The sequence below is a fragment of the Anser brachyrhynchus genome, assembly GCF_964034855.1.
Source record: "Anser brachyrhynchus genome assembly, chromosome: 3".
NCBI lineage: Eukaryota > Metazoa > Chordata > Aves > Anseriformes > Anatidae > Anser > Anser brachyrhynchus.
The window spans coordinates 108069574-108092515 of NC_137696.1; the positions used below are offsets into that span (position 1 = coordinate 108069574).

General features: G+C 38.4%; 1 long non-coding RNA gene across 1 annotated transcript in view; it reads left to right on the forward strand.

The window, feature by feature from the left end:
- The first annotated feature begins 9573 nt into the window (after positions 1–9573).
- LOC308193281 overlaps positions 9574–22942 on the forward strand; it is a 53513-nt gene continuing 40144 nt past the window's right edge. The window contains exons 1-2 of the long non-coding RNA XR_013949511.1: positions 9574–11376; positions 21206–21343. This is a non-coding gene — a long non-coding RNA (uncharacterized lncRNA). The remainder of the gene's footprint in view (positions 11377–21205; positions 21344–22942) is intronic.

The following is a 22942-nucleotide window of genomic DNA, read 5'->3' on the forward strand; positions in this document are numbered from 1 at the left end:
ATCAGTACAGAGAAGTAATACTTTCTACAAAATACCCATTTTAAATATGGTAAGCATTGTGGTCTCAGACAATGAAATGGTAAACTCTACTGAGCAAAGCCATAAGCAACGTGTTCTGATATCAAAGCTGGGCCTGCTATGAGCACTGGTTTGTGCTAGAAGACATTCAAAGGTGAATGGGACTAGAAAGGCCTTGCAGAGAGACCTTGACATGTTAGAGGGCTGGGTAGTCACCAAGTGCATGAAGTTTAACAAAAGCAAGTGACGGATTCTGCACCTGGACAGTCCTGGACATACATACGTAGCAGACTAGGGGATGACAGGCTGGAGAGCAGCCCAGCAGAAAGGGATCTGGGGGTTCTGGTTGACAGAAAGTTGAATAGGAGTCAACAGTGTGCCCTGAAGCCAAAAGGGTCAACTGTGTCCTGAGGTGCATCAAGCACATCATTCCTAGGAAGCTGAGGGAAGTTATTGTCCCACTATACTCTATGCTGGTGCGGCCTCACCTCTAGTACAGTTTTCAGCACCACAATCTAAGAAGAAGACAAAACTATTAGTGCTCAAAGGAAGGCTGCAAGATGGTGAAGGGCTTAGAGGGGAAGAAGTATAAGGGGCAGTTGAAGTCACTTGGATTGTTCAGCCTTGAGAAGAGGAAACTGAGGTGAGACCCCATAGCGGCCTACAGCTTGCTACAGCTTCCTCACAAGGGGGATTGGAGAGGCAAGCGACCTCTCTCACCCATCTCTGGTAACAAGCAATAGGACCCGAGGGAATGGCATGACGTGGCAACAGGGGAGGTACAGATTGGATGTTAGGAAAAGGTTCTTCACTAAGAGGGTGGTCAGGCACTGAAACAGGCTCCCCAGGGAAGTGGCACCGAGCCTGATGGAGTTCAAGAGGTGTTTGGACAACACTCTCAGAAATATGGTTTGATTTTTGGGTGGTTTTGTGTGGACCTTGGAGCTGGACTTGCTGATCCTTGTGGGTCCTTCCAAATCAGGATATTCCATGATTCTGCAGTTCTATAAAAGGTCCCTTGTCCCTTCCAAGATAAATTATTCCATGATTCTATAAGCTACATATTTACATAAAAGTCTGCAGAAATGTCTTGCAGAGAAAAAAAGATGTTGGAAAATATGTTGGAAAAAATGTCTTGCAGACATTTCTTGCTTATGAATATTATCTGTGGATTCTATATCCTTAAAACTCTGACAAGAAATTGCTCATCCAGTTGCTCTTCATTTTACAGTGACATCATAGAATGTTTTGGGTTGGAAGGGAAGATCATCCAATTCCAACCTCCTCTGCCATTCCACTAGACTGGGTTGCTCAAAGCCCCATCCAACCTGGCCTTAAACACCTCCAGGGATGGGGCAGCCCATCTCTGGGCAACCTGCACCTCACTACCCTCTGAGTAAAGAATTTCTTCCTTAAACTAAATCTACCCTCTTTAGTTTAAAGCCACTACTCCTTGTCCTATCACTACACTCTGATAAAGAGTCTCTCCCCAAAAGGTGATCACAAATCACCTCTCCTTTCAAATGCATCCATGCCCTGACTCCATGGAGCACAAGGGAAATAAAGGTTATTTCAAAAAGAATATAGAGCACAATGTTGCATGAACTGGAAATCTCATTCTGGGGGTTAAAAATATTGGTTGGCTGCTCCTGCATAGACAGAATGAGCAAATTTGCCATTCTCTTAAAATTATTTATGGGCCCATATGGCATGATATTCCCCTGTGTATTCTAATGGCTTTTCTCTTGGGACATAACATTGAGGTCCTGGCTTTAGCTAAAGTGGAAGAGACAGCCATTCGACTTCCAAACAATTAAGTAATGACTCCCTAAAGGAATCATTCAGGGATAATTTCAACACAAACTCACCTGTTGGTCTTGTATATGTTTCGGAGCTCACCAGAAATGAAGATCTGTTTCTGTAAATGTAGATGATGGGGGGGAGGAGGAGGGGGGAGGGGTTGGTTAGTTGTTTGCTGCCTGTTTTTTTTTTTTCGGTAAGGCTTGTAATTAGATGTACTAAATAAACAGGATCTCAACATATAACCAGTTTAGCTCACTATAAAGTGAACTTGTTTTTTATGGCAGTAATCCAGTCATAACTTTTTCAGCTCATTGGTTTCTTTTTTCCCTCAGTGTTTTTCACCATTTACTCAATATTAGAAATCCTCATTCTCAAGAGTACAGAATCATGGAATCATTCAGGTTGGAAAAGACCTCTAAGATTATCTTTTCCAACCTTTAGTAGTTGTGTTACAGTGAATAGCTGTGTTGCAGTGGAGTCTAGAAAGGTACTTTTATATGCACTCAGGATTTTTAGCAGTAGTTTCTGGGGAGTAAAAAAGGGAATGGGAAAACATCCAGAAGCACGTTTTAAGCAGAAAAAAAAAATAGTTTTCAAAGATAAGAATGGAGAGTACAGAAGTCATAAAAATATTATGTCTGCCAAGCTCCTCAAATGTCTTAAAATCTCTGGAGTTCTTAGCTTCAGGACTCACAAAATCCAGTCCTGTCTTAAGTTATTGCTGCTAAATACAGAAAGGTAATATTACCCAGCTTTAGTACACAATCAGTCAAGGATCAGCTCCTGATTAGGCCATTGATCTGTTGTGTGACATTCCAGCTTTTTGTGTCTCTATAAACCTTTCAACCCTTTGTGCTTTTTCTCTTTCCAGTGCCATGATGGTAACCAGCTGTTGTTCTTTCCAGTGCTTGGTAGGGTACCAATTTCCTCTGGGATTTCCAGTAACTACTGTAATACAAATGATAGCAACACTGCTTTGTGAATACGTTCCACATGTGTAGAAACAGCCCTATCCAGCGCTTTTGTGCTACTGCTCCAGTATCAGCTGAGCATGGTCTAACTGTAGAGTAGACGATAAAAAGAGGATAAAAAGAGGAGAGAAAAAAAAAAAAAGGCAAAACAAAAAGCTCAACAGGAAACAAGAAGAGTGTGCATGCAATTTAACATGACTGTCACATTACGCTGTCTTAAGAAGTGAGAATTAAGAGCCTGAATTCAATTCAGGAGATGGTAGTGAATGGATGCAACAATAAAATCATAAAAGGTAAGTGATTTCTTGCAGAAAGTAGAACAATGACTTTCCATGCACGTGCCATTGACAAATGCAAGTGCAAGGGCCATTTCATATAGCATTATCTGGGGAAAAAAAAAAAATATATATATATATATATATATCCTTAATATTCACAGTGTGTAAGAAAGAAAAATTAGACAAGATTCTGAAATTTCCAGAAAGGAAAAGACTGTCTGCATTTTTGGATTCCTACCCTTCTTATGTGTGTTATACTCCATGCAAAACAGTGAACATGCAAATTTGATTATTCATAAGATTTTGAGCAGATTTAACAGTAACATGACACCATTGTTACAGTCTTAAAACCTTTAATGAGTTACTTCATAGTATAATAAGCCTGTGAATTACTGAGTCATTGCTACTTTTAATTTCTGCAGTGAGGGTAGTTGAGAACAACTTCTACAAATTGCTGATATCTTGTCAGTCTGTCAGGACTTGTCTACATGGGAAATTAGTTCTCAGGAAATCAAGGTGAGAATTTGCTGGAAACTACCTACACTGAGCTAGTCTCTGTGTCTGTGCCTGGACACTCTTGAAGTGTGCAAAATGTAAGGTATTTCTACCTTCAAAGAAGGGTAAGTTAATTCAAAGAAAATCCATTGTACCATGCTAGTTTAGAAGATAATAATGTCAAGGAGCACCAAATTAGCCAGAGGGAGTGAGCTCTAGTCTGGAAACTAGGCAATTGTTTTAGAGATAAAGAGCATACTTTACTAATGAAGCTATTTAGCTTGGCTATTGCCTGCCCTAAAACCTGTGTTTAACTTTTAGCCTGAAATTAGCTTGTTTGTGGCCAGTTCCCATTATGGACAGAAAAATAAATCTTCATCTCCACCAGTCCTCATAAGCGTGCCTTTAGAATTCATTAAGGGCACTCACAAGAAACAGAGAAAAAGAAGGGTAACAGTATAGAGTAGCTCAAATACTGTAATTTCATACCTAATCTTTTAGGCAAATCCTAACTCGTTCTTAAGTGCAGCAGTCTAGTCTATGCTTACTGTTGCAGCAGTTCTTTGTAGTCAAGGATTTAAATGACACTTTATCATTACTACATCTGTGCTGAATTGATAAACTGTTTAACCACAGGCATCAGTGCATCCAGCAGTTGAGACACCAAATCACCAAATTTAACTCTTCTGATAAATTAGGAAGAAAAATGTAAATAACATAAACATAACATCTTTTGTTTCAACTTTAAGGAAACCAATTAAAGACAGCTATGCACTACAGTTGTGTGTAATCTCATAATGTAGTTTTAGGCTCAAACTTATATTCTTACTTAATCAAAACACCACTATTTTAATGTCCTGTTTTCATTGACATGTGGGAAATGAGGTTCAGAAGAAAAGGAACTGAGGCATTCAGCACTGATTGAAAAAAATAGAGCAGAAAAAAACAAGTAATTGGAAGACTCTAAATAATAAACACAACAGATGAGAATACAAACATGAGATCTGCTCAGCACTTTATGAAAGACTTATGCAGCAGGGATATATTTAATAGTGTATTGTTGCATGAAGAGAATTGGCCAATAAAGATTTGCTGTATTTACTTTAAAGGTAAATTATTAGCATTTCTAACACATAAACAATAGACCATTCCAAATGTATATATGAGCCTTCATAAATTGTGTATTTCAAATACATATTAATTCCTCTAAGTGGTTAATAATACTGTATGTTTCATGGAATATCATGTCTGGAAATACAGAAATAAAACAGAGTTGGAAATGTGGATAGATCAGGCAAAAGTTATTTTCTTTCTATAAAGAAATCTATTTTTTTTGGCTAAATATTATTTTAAAATTTAGCATGGTATAGCAACTGCAATCTGTATTTCAGTTAAAATATTTAAAGTGACTTTGAAAGTGATATTTCAAGTTCTACATGGAGGTTTGTGTTCCAAAAAACTGAAACAGAATTTGTTGCCATTTAATTAAAAACAAAACAAAACAACAACAACAAAAAAAACCAGTTATAAGAACAACAACAAAAAATCCTTTTCCAGCAAATATGTTTATATGGCATTTCCTTAGCAAAAATTATTTCAATTTAAAAAAAAAATTATTTTAGTACATTACAGTGAATCAGTATTACCAACGATAAGACTTTGAGAAAGTGTGAATAAGATGAAATGGCTGCAATGGGCTGCAATATTGTTTACTAGAAATAACTGGTAAAAAAAGTCTGCGGATTCATCAGCTTATAAAAACTTCATATACATAGCTTTAATGAATAAAAATTTAGCAAAACTGAACACAAGATTCATGTCTTCATTTTCAGGGCCAACTATGATTTTCCTCAAAATACTTGTCATCTTATGTCTCGAATCAAAAACGTACTGAAAACCAATAGATTTTTGATGCAAGACAGAATTTCAAAATTATTCATAGCTTTCCTTCTGCTTTAGAAGATATTTTGCAATATCTGTAAAGGTATCTCACTTTCCTATTATTTAAATTTTGTGAATTGCCTTAAACTTTTAAATATCAGCCATTGAGACACTTGTGTCACGTATTAATGTAATATTGCTCCTTGAGCTATGTGTACATGTGCTGAATTTATGTCATTGTAATCACTGTAATTTAAAAGAGTTAATTATAGCAATTGTAGTAAATACACACATAAAATACTTTAAATTGCAATTTAAATTTAAATTTAATTTAAATTCAAATAAATAATGCTAGCAGATAACAAGAAATTCTATAGGATATTGTTTTGCAACTTTACAAGCTAATAGGAGCAAGAAAAGCAGATATTCTACTGTCAGGGTCCTTCAGATTCATACCTACAACCCCCCTACCAAACACACACACACACAAACAACCCAACCCCGCTCCAAAACAAGAACAATCAAACACCAACCCTCCTTCTCTCTCTATCCCCCAAGAAAAAATGACAAAATCACTGCCACTATCAAAAATGACATTTCTCGTGTGGGTCAAAAACTTGCAGAAAGCGAAGTAAAGCTCTTCATATTATTAACCTGTGCACTTGCATTTAAAAATATGGAGGGAAAACTAAAAGTCCAAAGGGATGACTGTTTCATATCACAGGTGTCTGTATTTCTGTGGTGAGTAAAGAGATTGTTACACAATGGGCATAAGTCAAGAAAAAGAAAATAATATAAATTTATATAAATTTATGTGTGTTTCTAAGGATGCTGTTGTTAGTGAAAGTGTGCTTCAGGTCGCTCAGCTCCATTGCCTTATTCCTAAATAATAATTCTAGATAGTGGCTGAGAGGACATCCTGGGGTTCTGAGATCAAAGAACATGGGATTGCATCACAGAGTTTTCAGAAATCAGAGTGGGATTTAAGTGAGACCTACCTGTCAAGGCTCATGTAGTCTTGGTGTTACTTAATGGAGGCTGGCTGTGCCACAAATACCAGGCATCCCATGGAAAGAAATACTTGGCTTCCATATGATAAGACTAGCTGCTAGAATCAGTTAGTTATCTTCCTATTTTTCATGTACTGATAACTGAAACATGGAAATTCCACTGATAGAAACAAATACTTGGCTTCCCTACAAGTGTGGTTCAGTGGTGTAAGAATAGTTTTTTAGTTTTTTTTTTTTTTAATTATTCAGAGTTGCCTAACAAAGATATAAAATAGTAAGATATTACCCTTTTAATGGTAGATGAAACTGAATAGCTTTTCTACTGCTGTCTTCATTAGTTCTGTAGAGACTAAACAGATGAAAAGAGAGTCTTACTTCATTACTATTCCATTCCTTCAGAGGAACTTCGCTGTGTTTACAGTATCTTATTCATTTGGAAGTTGTTGCAATAAGCATAATGAAATTAGTACTTCTAAAGAGAGGTGGTGTAAAAAGTTTTCTATATGTGTGTGAATCTGCATGTACACAGTGCTTCTAAAATTACATATTACACAAATAGCATATTTGTGGTTAGAATTATGGTGCTTAGTGCTTGCATTAGTTCAAACTGTACTAGGGAGAATGTTTTTCTACCGAATAGTAAAATACTACCATTTCCTAGCTCAGTGAGGTTTTCTAGCCCACCTGCTTTTAGGTTGATTTTTGCTCTGAAGCCCTTGGGTTTGTATCTCACCTGAAAATCTTTTGACTCTCTATGGTAGAATCATGAACATTCTCATTATCTGTATAAATACTGAACCCAATTCAAAGCTTGCAAACCTTCTGGCCTCAGTGATTTAAATCCATAGCACAATTAAGGAGAAAGTTACTCACTTTCTTTGCAATTATTGATCATCTGGCAATTCTTTGAGCATGATGGGATATATAGAGACAATCATTCCCATTTTTTACACTTAGATGGCAATATTTTGGTTGTAATTCTACTTTAACTGTATATTGTGTTTTTAAATTTCTTTACTTTTTGTGCATTACTTTGACTTGAGGGTACTTTTATCTGTACAGGCTTTTTTATTCATTATTTATTGTTATATTGTAGCATTGCTAGAATTACGTTAATTAAATTCTATGGTTCTTATAATAAATTCAAAGTTTTATAATAGGAAGAGGCAACACATAGCAGCAGTAAAGAATACTACTATACTAGCAGAATTAAAATAAAAATGAAAGTACATTGTTCCTTAGTGTCTAATCAGCTAAATCTTTAATGTTTTTCCAGACAGCTTGGTTAAAACTTAATCCATTAAAAAGCAGTGTAGTTCAGAAACTTACAATTAGACAGGCTAATAGCATCAGTATACTTACTATGTTTATTTCTTGCTACTGGTCTGTTTGAAGTTCCAATTACTTCTAGAAAAGTCTCTAGGATAAGAATGTAAAGATCAATAACTGATAGATTTACAATCTGCAACAATAATTGATTGAAAAAGAGGAATATATGTAGACTTATGCTGCTGTTAAATACTACCAAGCATTAATAAAATCAATTACAATTTCACAGCTTCCAATTCCCTTCCATAATTAAACCTTTTGAGACACATGCTCACTCTATCACTCAGTGAAGTTTTTTTGTTTTTTTTTTTTTTTGTTTTGTTTTGTTTTGTTTTTTAAAGAGAGAGAGAGAGAGAGAGAGAGAGAAGGTAAAAGGTATCTTGTTTTGATGTCCTAGCGAAATGATTACATCATCTACTCCAGGATTTTGGAGCTTCTGGACCTGCTGAAGTAATTCTTTATTGGGAAATACTTCCTAAGGGTCTCCCACTAGAGACTCTGCTCCAGTAAGTTCTGTCACAAGGACATCACCATTAAATTTTGTTTGACAACTAGCATGTTTGTGTCTGCAAATGGGTGACATTTTATGCGTAAGGCCAAAGTAGAGCTGAATAGATGGGTGATATCTAAGCAGCTTTAGCAGCGTGACTATGTCTTCTCCTGCAGACCAGAGAAGCTCATACAGTTACTGAACCAAACTGCAGCAACATCATGGCTCTGCTAGTAGGGGTGTGTGCCTGAGTGGGAAAACCCTACCCCTTACTGGGTGTCAGAGCTGTAGTAAGTGTTGTTACACATTTTCTGATCATTGTAGCCTGAATGAATTTGTGTCTCCTTACTAAAAGCTTCTGTGCTGTAGGAGCTCTGGAGAATACATCAACTCTTTAAAACAAGATTCACACTCCTGTATTAGTTGAACACAGTGAAATAGGTTTGTCACCTTGTTTGTGGTGCTTGAGATGAAATCCAGTAATATGATAGTAGATATTGGTTTTAGTGTTTACGTATGCTTTAGTTTGAGATTTTGACCATATAAATTTCTGATCCCAAAATGAAATGTCATGTTTGAATGCATCACATAATTTTAAATTGTATTATATAAAGTGAATAGCAGGGTGCAACATTATACATCAAGTGAGAGTTAGGATGAGTGTGTTTCCCACATCTCTCTCCATTAAATTTTCATTAGATTTATTGTTGTAGTTAGAGTAACTTCAAGAATCATTTGATCCAAACTTTTTTTTGAGTGGCAGACACAAAGCAGACAGCAAGCTGCCCTGGTATTTGCTCACCCTTATGTGTTCACATTATTATGGCTATGTACTCTCAGAGTCCTGTGAGATGTCCAGGGGTGTCCTAGTGCATGCTGTACACTCAGAAAAGAGCCTTACTTGTCATGGTCACCCACTTTGCATGACAATGTTTCATAGGCACAACTAATGTGTAGACACAGGTACCTCTGAATTAGGGATTGTCCTGGTTTCAGTTAGGACAGAGTTAATTTTCCTCCTAGTAGCTGGTAGGGTGCTATGTTTTGGATGAGGATGAGAAGAGCGCTGATAACATGCTGATGTTTTAATTGCTGCAGAGCAGTGCTTACACCAAGCCAAGGACTTTTCGGCTTCTCGCTCTGTCCTGCCAGTGAGCAGGCTAGGGGTGCAGCAGGAGCTGGTAGGGGACAGACCCAGGACAGCTGACCCAAACTGGCCAAAGGGGTATTCCATACCATCTGACGTCATGCTAAAAAATATATAGGGGTGGCTGGCCAGGGTGGGGGGCCGGCTGCTCGGGGATAGGCTGGGCATCGGTCAACAGGTGGTGAGCAATTGCATTGTGCATCACTTGTTTCGTACACATTATTATTATTAATACTATTATTATTGTTATTATTATTATTGTTATTATTATTTTCCTGTCTTAATAAACTGTCTTTATCTCAACTCACAAGCTTCACTTTCCCGTTTCTCTCCCCCATCCCAGAGAGGGAGGGGGGAGGGTGAGCGAACGGCTGTGTGGTGTTTAGCTGCCAGCCGGGTTAAACCACAACAGGGATGCATATACATCTCTTATTTAATACAACTCTGCAAATATAGAGTATTGATGAAAATGCCTGATGATGATGTCTGATTTTTATGTGGTCTTGGAGCATCAGCCTTTTCTGTCTTCTTAAGATTTTTATTTATTTATTTATTTATTTATTTACGGGACATAATCTGACTTAAGAAACTACCAGGATTTTATACAGTAGTTCTTTTTTTACATTCCATTGGGCACAGCAAATAAAGAGAACTCTGCTGTCAATTGAAAGTTATAAAGTTTCTTTAAAAGCTTGCAGTAAAAGCTTAGGAAGAGGAAAAGCCTTTAAACTTATTTCTCTTCTGTCTTCTTCTATTGCTAGGATGAGAGTAAGGAGAATTTAAGGCAGAGAAGAAAAGTGTATTTGACTGGAATGTTCTGTGGGATTTGATTATCTCTAATCCTGGCACTCTCTTCTACAGTTTTATCTTCAAGACTTGATTTTCCATTTTGTAATACAATTTTGTAGAGGAAATTTTTTGCAGAGATAAAAATGATGGAATCTTAGACATACACTTCTGAGGAGACAGGGCCAAAGAAGAGCTGGTATAAGCTACTAAAGATGTTACAAAGAATATGCATGATTGTGTCCTCCTAAGCTAAGCTAATTGTGTCCTCTGAGGACACACATTATCTCTCAGGATGAATCTATGAAAAAGTCTCTCTCCTTGTGTGGGCAATACTCCAATGGGATAAATTAATCTCTTGTAAGTGAGATTTTGACTTTATGAGCAGCTGATTAAAAATACTGTGGTGTGGTTTAAACATGATATTGAGAAAATGTGAAAGAAGGCTTAGACACATTCTGGGTTTGACCCTTAGGCAGAAGAGGATGCTGAGGGAGGCATGCAGGTTGTTTGGTATGACTGATTGACCGATGTCTCTGTATGCACCCCTGCCTCTATTTATGTATAGATACCCACAAGATATGCTCCCAAACTCTGATATGGTAAGCTAAACACCAACCAGGGAGAAAAATTATTAAAGGTCAGGGATACTGCTCGCACAGGAAAAAGGGGTATAAATTAATCAGAACTTAAATATACTTGATTGTGAGAAGAAATTCCCTAACTAATACAATAGCGATGTCCAGGAACACCTTGTTTCCTTACATAGAAGGAAAAGCGTAACTATTACCTTAACTAAAGTTGACTGGTTTATGAAAGCACTATATAACACGAGAGCCCACAAATGTATTCAGCCTGCATTCAGTCCTATCAGAAGTCACTTCCAGTTCCATGGTCATGCTATAGACCTGAGTTGAAATTCACATTAGTATTAAAGACGGTGAAATTATACCTTTAAAAAACAATTAAAAACACCATACCCATAGCCTTAGGGTGACTTGATCTATAAGTCTATGCCAAAGAATCAAACTGATTTATATGCATACTCAGGATACTGACAGGAAAACTTGTGTCATGTAATGTTTTAATCAAGGAGCTCCATAAACAAAACTGAGGATGATTGAAGGAGGAACTGTTGGTGAGAGTTTAAAACCATTGTTTCACAAAGGTGAGTGAACTAGACCATTGCATCAAAGGTCTTCATCATTACAGATTGGAGGTGAGCAGATTATATTTCTTCCTTAGACCATGACAAATGCAACTGTTGCCTCAGACTATTGCCGTGATATTTGGAAGAAATTCAGCTTTGTTTGCTGCTATGAACAAGAGAAAACTCACTAATTAATTGTATTTTTACTCACATTAGGAAAAATATTTCTGCTCAAAACCTCCAATATCACTTTCTATTTTAAAAACTTTTTTTTTTTTTTTTAAATTCCTTGTGGTGATGTCCTGGTTTTGGCTAGGATAGATTTGTCTTTGTAGAGGCTCGTATGATGCTGCATTTTGGATTTTTGATTACGATAGTGGTGATACCACACCGATGGTTTAGTTGTTGCAGAGCAGTGCTCACACAGAGCTTCTCGTGCTGCCCTGCCAGTGAGGGGGCTGGGGGTGCACAAGGAGCTGGGAGGGGACACAACCAGGACAACTGGCCCAGGCTGGCCAAAGGGATGAGCATGACATCATGTGGTGTCATGCTCAGCAATAACAGCTGGGGGGAAAGGAAATGGGCGGACATTCAGGATGATGACCTTTGTCTTCCCAAGAAATCATTTCACGCGATGAGCCCTGCTTTCTTGGGAGTGGCTGACACCTACCTACCAATGGGAGCAGAGAGTGAATTCCTTGGTTTGCTTTGCTTGTGCGCATGACTTTTGCTTTACCTAATAAACTGACTACCTCAACCCATGAGTTTCACTTTCACCTTTTGAATTCTCTCCCCCACCCCAGCTTGGGAGAGTAGCTGTGTTATGCTGAGCTGCCTGCCAGGGTAAAACCACAAAAAGAGAGAATTCATATTCATATTCAATTGGTGTAGCTTATTTTAGAGGAAAATTAAGTGGATATTCAGACAACAAGGAAAATAAAAAGGTGGCCCATTATTGAGAAATGGATGTTCCTCATCAGTGTGATGATCTTCAGGAGAATATATATAATCTTCAGATATAGCTCTATATACTACATGCAGTGGAGTTCCAACTGTAAGTCAGAGGGAGCCCGTTTAGTAACAACAGAGGTAACAACATTTCACCTGTGGTCTTTATCCTGATAAACAACAAAATCACAACAACAACAACAACAACAAAGGAAATACTATGTTATCCTTCTTATTCTATTGTCTCCTATCTTTGCAAGATAAGCCTCATCTTCATGTAAAGTTGTTGCAGGTGTGACATATTGAGATACATGCCAGTGAGATGGTTGAAGTTTCACTGGCATAAGATAGTCAGAAAAATAAAAATACTATTGTCTTTTCTTTGGCAGATCCATTTATTGATGGCAATCTCTGTTCAAGCAAAAGGACAGAGTATGGGTGTAGGGTAATCTCTGAAAAATTACTCTTATGTTGCACAAGTTTAACCAGTCATCAGAAGTGACCTGACTATATATACAAGATCTGATAGTTGTTGACATGTCAGGATAGGAACTTTGTCAATAGGAATTGATCTTTTTTTTTGTGTAAAGGGCCAAAGACTGTGTATATTTTAGATAGGTATACAAATCTTGAAGAATATTCACAGTCCTTGGTCCAGCACCAGTGATTTCTGGGTTCCTCAGATGACCAAAAAAAAACCAGGGGAGCTTTTATTTATATATATAAATGTCTTTTTAGAATATGAAATACAGTTTTTCATTTGCTCTGATACAAAGAGTCAGTGGCAAAGCTGGGGCTGGTATTGAAGGAGCTAGATATCCAGGTCTGCATCTCCAGCTGTTAGTCACATTTATACTTCTACCTCCCATGCTCCGGCCTATTGAAGTGGAGAGGGTTGCTGAGGGCTAATGTGTAGTTGCTCTGTCACAGTTGGAGCTGACAAAAAGCTGCATTTCTTGACAGCAAGAACTTGGAGACTATTCACTTTGCAGTTCTAAGGCAGCTGATTTATTTTATATATTTTATTTATTTTATTTCATTTCATTTTATTTTATTTTATTTTATTTTATAATTTTATTTTATTTTATTATTTTATTTTATTTTATTTTATTTTATTATTTTATTTTATTTTATTTTATTATTTTATTTTATTTTATTTTTCAGGCTGGCTGGAGACAGATGACTAAAAAGGATACTAGAAACTTCTTTTAACTGCTTTATTACCTTTTCCTTTTTTTTTTTTTTTTTTTTTCCCTTTTCTAGTGGTTCCAGTCATCCATCAGTCCCCAGGGTGCTCAGTAATGCCATTTTCCCTACTGAAAAATCTTTCTACCTAGCACCCCATTGCTCTCTGTGTGAGCATATTCACTGAAGACTTGATGTTTCCTTTGCCTCTGTCTCTAGTGGATGACAGTCATCACCACATCCCACAATAGCTTGCAAAACAGCTTTTCTGTGTTGTTTTAATGCAGGCAGAGAACAATCCCACTTTTTCAGTCTGATGTTCTCATATGACAAAGAGAAATGGTGTTCAAGAGTCAGACTTTAAAAGCACTGGTGCAAGACTAGCACTGGATAATCATCACTTTCACTTTACAGAAGAAAAAAAAAAGGAAAAAAAAAGAAATTTTACTGCCTGATTGCGTAGTGATTTTGAAATCATAGAATCATAGAATATCCCGAGTTAGAAGGGACCCATAAGGATCATCAAGTCCAACTCCTGGCACCGCACAGGTCTGCCCAAAAGTTTAGACCATGTGACTAAGTGCACAGTCCAATCTCTTCATAAATTCAGACAGGCTTGGTGCAGGGACTACTTCACTGGGGAGCCTGTTCGTGTGTGCAACCACCCTCTTGGTGAAGAACCTCTTCCTGATGTCTAGCCTAAACTTCCCCTGCCTCAGCTTAACACTGTTCCCGTGGGTCCTGTCACTGGTGATAACAGAGAATAGGTCACCTGCCTCTCCACTCCCCCTCGCGAGGAAGTTGTAGACTGCGATGAGGTCCCCCCTCAGCCTCCTCTTCTCCAGGCTGAACAGGCCCAGTGACCTCAGCCGCTCCTCATATGCCTTCCCCTCTAGGCCCTTCACCATCTTTGTTGTCCTCCTTTGGACACTCTCCAACAGTTTAATGTCCTTTTTGTACTGTGGTGCCCAGAACTGCACGCAGTACTCGAGGTGAGGCCGCACCAGCACAGAGTAGAGCGGGACAATCGCTTCCCTCGACTAACTAGCAATGCCGTGCTTGATGCATCCCAGGATATGGTTGGCCCTCCTGGCTGCCAGGGCACACTGCTGGCTCATATTCAACTTGCTGTCAACCACAACCCCCAGATCCCTCTCTGCGGGGCTGCTCTCCAGCGTCTCGTTGCCCAGTCTGTATGTAAAGCCAGGGTTGCCCCGTCCCAGGTGCAGGACCCGGCACTTGCTTTTGTTAAACTTCATGTGGTTGGTGATCACCCAGCTCTCCAATCTGTCCAGATCTCTCTGCAAGGCCTTTCCACCCTCATTCGAGTCCACAACTCCAAGTTTGGTGTCGTTGGCAAATTTGCTCAAAACACCTTCTAGTCCTACATCCAAATCATTTATAAACACATTGCAGAGGACTTGCCCTAAAATGGAGCCCTGAGGGACCCCACTAGTGACCATCCACCAGCCAGGTGTGGCCCCATTCACCACAACCCTTTGAGCCCTGCCCGTCAGCCAATTGCTCACCCATCGTATGATGTTTTTGTTAAGTTGTATGCTGGACATTTTGTCCAGTAGGATCCTATGGGAAACCATGTCAAAAACTTTGCTGAAGTTCATCACATCAGCTGGTTTCCCTTGATCGACTAGATGGGTGATCTTATCATAAAAAGAAATCAAATTTTTTAGGCAGGACCTACCCCTCATGAACCCATGTTGGCTAGGACCAATGACTGCATTGTCCCCCAGGTGCGCTTCAATAACTTCAAGGATCATCCTCTCCAGCATTTTACCAGGCACTGATGTGAGACTGACAGGCCTGTAATTGCTAGGGTCTTCTTTCTTACCCTTCTTGAAAATTAGCACATTTGCCAGCTTCCAGTCCAATGGGACCTCTCCAGATTCCCAAGGTCTTTGAAAAATAATTGAGAGAGGTCCTGCGATGACATCAGCCAGCCCTTTAAGCACCCTGGGATGAATCCCATCCGGACCCATGGACTTGTATGGATCCAGGTGGAGCAGCAAATCCCGCACACGTTCAGGGTCGGTTGGGAGTTTGTCATTCCCACCGTCATGGTCCTCCAGCTCAGGGTACCCTGGGTCCCGAAGCCCATCATCAGTGTTGAAGACAGAGGCGAAGAAGGCATTAAACGTCTCTTCTTTGCCTATGTCATTGTTTATGAGGAGACCTTCCCCATCAAGTAGCGGACCTATGTTTTCTTTGGTTCTCCTTTTTCTGTTCACATATCTAAAAAAACCCTTTTTTATTGTCTCCCACAGACATGGCCAGCTTCAACTCTAGTTGGGCTTTAGCCCCACAAATTTTCTCCCTACAAACACGAACAGCATCCCTGTATTCCTTCCTCGTTGCCTGACCCTCCTTCCAGCAGCCGTACACTTTCTTTTTTCGCCTAAGCTCCAGTAGAAGATCCCTGGTCAGCCAGGCCGGCCTTCTGCCCCACTAGCCTGAATTCTGATCTTTTGGAATAGCCTGATCTTGTGCTTTTAGGAGGCAGTGCTTGAAGACTGACCAGCACTGATGGACGCCAATGCCTTCAAAAGCAGTTTCCCAGGGGACCTTGCTGACTAGTTCCCTGAGCAGCCTGAAGTCTGCTTTCCCCATATCCAGGATTGAAGTTTTGGTGACGGTTTTCCTTCTATAAATTCTAAACTCAACCACTTCATGGTCACTATGACCGAGATGGCCTCCAATTGCCACGTCTCCCACAAGACCCTCTCTGTTCTCCAGCAACAGATCTAGGAGGGCACCTTTCTTAGTTGGCTCTCTTAGCACCTGCACTAAGAAGTTATCATGTAGGTGCTTTATGAAACTCCTGGACTTGCTTGTGTCAGCCGTGTGGTGATCCCAGTTGACGTCTGGCAAGTTGAAACCCCCCATAAGGACAAGGGGAGTTGATCTTGAGGTAAACATTTTTATTTTCATCTTGCAAACATTTTTATTAACTTCTGGTAGGAAAGTTGGATTTATGTTAGTCCGAGAAGTGCTCTGATGATAGTTTTATAGAAAGATATAGATCATTTACTTTTGTGTGTAACAAGCTGAGCTTCTGCACTCTGTACTTCTAAACATGGTAGGGAAGATGTGTTAATATGGTGGCTGATTGGGTAGCTAAAACGTATCATAGGCCTTGCAAATTTAGAACTGTCTGTAAGTGAAGTAAAAATTGTACTGCAAAATAATCCCACATGTAATGTTCTGATAATTAAACCCCTCTGACAATTACATCATACATTATCAGGATTAGCCAGATCCATTACTCATCACTGGTGCCTTGGACAAAACAAAGCTGGTACACTGGGGACTGTCAGCTGAGCAGATGCTCCTATGGAAGAAAGCAGCCAAGTACTGTTTATGTAATACAAACACCAGCATGCTGGAGAAAGATATTGCTTCAGCTTGCAGAATGTTCCTGGAGTTTAGAAACTAGGAAAGGGCACTGAAGGCACTGTATCGACTATACCATTGAATACTATTGAATACCAATTTATTTGCATATTTATGCTTTGCTAAAACTTTTTTTTTTCATGTATATAAAGCACACAGCTTTCCATTTCCTATCTTTATAGGAAGACAGTAATCCACAGAACAGAGAAGAAAAGCTTAAAGTGTTTCCATTCTTTGAAAATATAAAATTAGTATTATCATTATAATAAAGGAATATTATGCTAATAACAGGAGTTTATATTAAAAATACAGTGTATTGATATATTTTTACTGGATTTTTATTTTATTTTATTTTTAAGTGGAGAGATATTTGGGAAATCTGGTAATACCAAAACAATACTATTTCACATTGCAGTTTTACCATTCTGCAGAAAAGACTTCCAGAGGAGGAAGATTCTGAGGATGAACATGTATTTGCCCCTACTACTCTCACTACCAGTCTCTTGTCTGTGTAAAAGTTTGGGAAGCAAAAGTCTATGTGCTAAAGTAAATCATGCTTCCATAGTGTTTCACACAGGTGGAAATCTTCTGAACAGCTTTTCATTCTGTGAATGTGCTTGAGCTATAAACTCAGATGATCACCTGATGACCACAGATACAAATCCCAAAGGAGAACAGCATTCAAATGATCTTTAATTTAGAAATTGGTCACACTGGAGAGTTGGATCACAGACTAATTTCAACTGCCTCAAGCAAGGCACATCATCTAAATTTGATATTTACACTTCTATAGTCACTGGAGAGAGCAAAACATCTTTGAAGGGCGATTCTTCCATTCAAAGGTAGGTATCCCACACATGTAAACAAGTCACTTATTTGGATGTAGCTGTCTCACTTCATTGCCTATAGATAAGTCTAGACTATGAACTTACAACAGACAAATAACTTCCCGAAAGCTGTTCTTAGGTGAGGTGAATCCAGTCTGCAAAATTATTGAAGGGTTGCAGAAAAGTAATACGGGAAAACTAGGAACACTTCTGAACGATAGGCTACAGATATAGTTAATGAGATTTCAGTCAAAACATGATGAAAAAGTAAATCAATAATTAAAGTTGGAGAAACTAGTAATTCTTACTTGCAGCAGGACAAGCTGCAAGTTTATATGCTTGAAAAATGGTTATTTCTACATTATATGGAGACAAGGACAAAGAATGTCTATGGTAGGCTCCCTGTTTGGTTTATTGTAGACATTCACTGAATAATTTTGACTTTGAAACTCATTTTGTCATTTCAATCCCATTTTACAGATAAGGACACTGTGACATGAAGCAATTCTGGCACTCGTAGGAAACAACTCTTAAATGTTAAAAAAACACTCCTTTGCAGAATTAGGAACAAATATTGAGAGTGAAACGAAACAACAATAACAATAAAAACAGCAAACTTCCCTCTGAGAAGCTGCCTGCCTGGACTTCCCTGGCTCTCTGTGAAGAAGCACGTCACTGCCCCTGAGTGCTAGGGGTAGGCTGCAAGCTGAGGGATGCCTGGGGAAGTAATGCACTCTTGCCTTGCTTCCTCAGCTTGTTCCATCGCTTCCTCTGCATTTTCTAGCTTAATAGAAAGAAGGCTTTTTAAAAGGTAAATATAGTTCAAGTAGAAGTTAGACTTCCTGGGGCTTCTTTCCTTTCAAGCATGCCTGCCGTGCTGTGCATTCACATGCAGCATGAGTTTGTAGTCTCATTACTTGGTGCAAGCTATGAATAAAGTTCTTATCCTTTTATGGCGTTCAGAAAGAAATGCAGTTTAGAGCTTTGCTGGCCATTTGAGACAATCCCATGCCAATGTGTGGCATGTGGGCACTGGCACAATGCTCCTGGAGAGTGTCTCACTGTGCTCCACACCTCACTCCTGGCTGTGCTTATGAGACACAGTCAAGCCCAATTAAAAACATGACTGGAGGGTGTTGCCAGAAAGAGCAGGTTAGTGCCCGCAATTAAACTAGCTGCTAATTATCTGGTAGGACTTTTTTTCTTTTGAATGGTTAATTTGTTCCACAGAATGCTGTCTGTGTGCACGTGAGTGCTTTGTTTGTACAGAGGAAATACTGCTCTAAAAATGCTTTTTTTTTCTTTTCTTCTTTTTTTTTTTCCTTTAGCTATTTCCTTTTTGTCTTTGACTATCAGTACTCAAACCATAACCTATACTTGCTTAATATCACTGTCATAACTCAGATTTGCACCAGCATCACTCACAGAATTTTCACTGTCTTGTACCAGGGTTGCTTTATTCTCCTGGTGCTCATCTGTGCAGGTCACTGCGGGCCTCGCAGTACCTAGCTGTATGCTAATCTTGAATCCTTCAGCAGACTCTGGACTGTTATGGATAATTTTCTTTTTATTGTTGTTCTTTAATTAAACAGAAAATGATAAATTGTTTAGGTCTATTGTGCAGTCTACAAATATGCACTTCCTGGTTCATTGCCACTATTATGTGACATATGAAAAGAATGGAAAGGAGTAGATTAATGGAGCTGCATGCTGATCACAGTTTAGCTTGGAAATCTCAGATATCTGCAATCTGACAGCCATTCAGGCGCTGCTATCTGGCCTGATCAGATGTTGCTGAGCTGTGACTAAAGGCCAGTGGCTTACTTTTTTAACAGCACATTTTTCAAAATTATTCATTAAAGAGATTATTGACCGTTGCTGTACAAGATGTAATAAATGACAAAAGCACTTCATTCCACTAATGTGAAAAGCATCATAAAATACAGGAAAAGATCTTTTAAAAAAAAGAAAAGCAAAACTGCCTTCTACAAAGCACATTAGGTGTTAGTCAGTACTGTACAAAAAGGAAGCATAAAACTACTTTCTCTGATGTAGGCAGGTCTTGGAGAGCAGCAGTGACTGCAGGACATTTAGAGCTCTTTGAAGGGGCTTTCCACCATCAGAGAGACTTGTCTGGGTCCACATGCCTACCCTTTTGTTCTACTTGTGACTTTTTCCCTTCCACTCATATCAGGCATGCTCCCAGCCTTTCTTCTGTGGGTGGATGAACTCCTGCTGTTTAGTTTGTTCTCGCGTGTGTTATTCTATCGAATGCCACACACGTGAGTTCCCACTACAAAGGTATTTACGTCAACATGAAGGGAGTGTAAAATGCTACTGTTTTAACTTGATCATACTCCTTTCATCCTTGAGTAAATGGAGTAAGTGGACAAAGCTCAACAGTTACAAAATTAAGAATTTTAACAGGGATTATCCTATATTCCCAGTGATACATTTTTCTAATATAAAGCATTATCTAATAAAAGGCAGTGACCTGCCTTTCCTTATTCCTTTCATTGTTTTGTAAAAGTATTTCCATCAATAGCATACCTCCGTTTCTGTGCCTGCCAGTGGCAAATCCGAATAGCCTATTAACTGGGAACGTCACTGTCTGTTCTCTACTACCTCTAGTTTGGCACACTTCTAAGTGGCTTGCTTTGTTGACAGCACAGTGATTCTATGACAAACCTCAGGTCATGTGCCTTGAGGTATGTCCCTTCAAATGTCACAGTATTTTCTGTCAGAGGAGTTGGCATATTGTTTTCCGTGGAAGTAGGCTCGTAACATATGTCTGGTGATGTTTTGCTATAGTAGCAAAAAATCCAGATCCGTATTTAAACTGAGGTAGACAAAACAAAGGGCAGGATTATGTGGGAGGGAATATGGGCTCAAATAAATCCTTTGGAGCTCAAGGGACCATGACTGTTGGATAGGCATGTGGTTTCGTTGTGCAACTTGAAGATATAACATGGTGTATTTGATTACATTTAGTGGTTGCCTAATGTACATGGGAAAGATGAGAATAAAATGCAATTTAGTTCTTCTCCTGTTCCAGAGCTTCTCTATACACTTCCATGCTTCAGAGTAAGACTGTTTCTTATATTTAGAGTAACTTGTCAGAGCATTATATATCTGAGCTGTGCTCTAGAGCTGGTAGAAAAATAAAAGTTACTATCTTGCTATCAGCAGATTCCATGACACTTCTATTCCTTTAGACAATAGTTCCTTGGTATTACTACTTTTATGTTGTTTTTAAAGTTCTTGTCTTTCCTCACACTCTGTAAGTGCATCTGTACATGATGATGCATTTTTTTTTCCCTCCAAGAATGGTTTGTAATGTTATTGTACACTTTCCCCAGCGCAGTAGGAAAGTGACTGAATTTTTAGTGGTGAACAATGATTCCTATATATGCTTTGATCATACAATTCATTGCTTTGGACTCTTCTGTCAGTTTGTTTTGTTTTTCTTTTCACTCTAGGCCACTGTTTTCTTGATTGCTTCAAGCTTGCAAATTAGTCAGTTCTGAAGATCTATTGTAAAGTCAACAGAAAGACACAGTGAATATGGACACAAGGCAGTTCTAGCATAAGAGCTCAGAAGCAAGATTTTCTCCCAGGTATGGATAGCAGCAGTGTTTCTCAGTAATTGTATTAGGATGTGGCATTGCCTGGACTCTCTGTAAATAAGGCTGTGTTGACTAATTTGCTGAAAATATTTCAATTTTAGAATAAAATATTGAACTTCAAGTACCGTGGCCTTTTTCCCTACATGTGGGAAAACATATGGAAAACTTTGAAAAGCTGAATGATTTTTTATTTATAGCTTTCATGATAAGTACAGAGGAGATAGGTATTATGGGAAAAAATGTCCACATTAAAACAAACAAACAAGAATACTTTTCCCCATCGGTTATTTTTGCTTCACTTCCAAATGCTTGTATAAACATAAAGAATTAGGCAATCTCTTCCATTTGTAATTAGATATTTTAAATATTGTTGTTGTGATTAAGTATTTTATATACAACAATTGCAGTGGCAGCATGTTTAGACTGTTTTTTCCTCCTCATGTTCAGCTTCCTTAGGAAAATGTGCTCTAATTGAGTTGGATTTTTTTTTTTTTCTCCACTGATTATGGCAAAAATTTGGAAGCTGTCAGATAGATGAGAGTAGAAAATTCACCCATGAAAACAGCTTTGCTCAAAAGATTGTTTTAGTCCAAGCTCTTGTTCTTTCCTGTTCCTCTTACCCTGACTTCCCGTAGGATATTCCTGTCTCAGAGACTTGCTTTAAAGCAAATAAATAAGCACCATTGTAAGTCTTCATTTGAAAAACAATTAATGGATATTAATATATGATATTTAGCAAGATTCAGAAGTGCATTTCAGGTTATTTTGTTCCTGCATCCAACTTTTTTTCATTGATAGGGACGTTCAGATCACAAAAGTGTCACTGCACAGTGTTATGCACAATTGATTACCCTTATACACTGTTTGTTGAAAGTTAATGCAGTTCATCTAACTGTAAGCATTGCTCAATGATGTACAGAGAGAATCACTACCGTATCCAAAAATCTGCCTCCTAATAACATAAATGGTCTCACTGTGTTCTTTTGCACTGAATTTTTGACTGCTTTAGAAGGGTTGTTATGACACACAATATTGATGGGTAATTGAGGCACAGACCTTGTCTGACCTAAAGGTGCTAGTTCAAATGGTTTCATCCTTAAGTGCTTTTTCATTTTCATTTTAAGGAAATTGCTGTATAGTTAATGCAGGATTTACCTAACAGTGCCTTTTTGTGTATGGGGATGAGGTGTGTGCAGGGATAGTGCCAGGAGTATGGACTTCTCTTTATGGACTTTTTAGCTAAGGATGTATTTTAACCCTTGTCTGGCAGAAGTGGAATACTTCACAGCAAGACATGGCTGTTTCCTTGGATCTTATAATTAAAGACATAGGAATACACATATACTCAAAAATGGCCTCTCCTGTTGCTGCTATTTAATATGAATATATTAATATATATATTTATTTAACATATATTATATATAATAATATATTATTATTTATGTGTTGTTGTTATTATTAATATTTATTTAATATATATATTTAATATGAATATATTAAATAGCAGCAACCTTTCTAGGTGCCTAAAAGCTGGAGTTGTAAAGCACAGCCATACTGTAGATGGATGTGTAACTGGAAATTGCTCGTCCA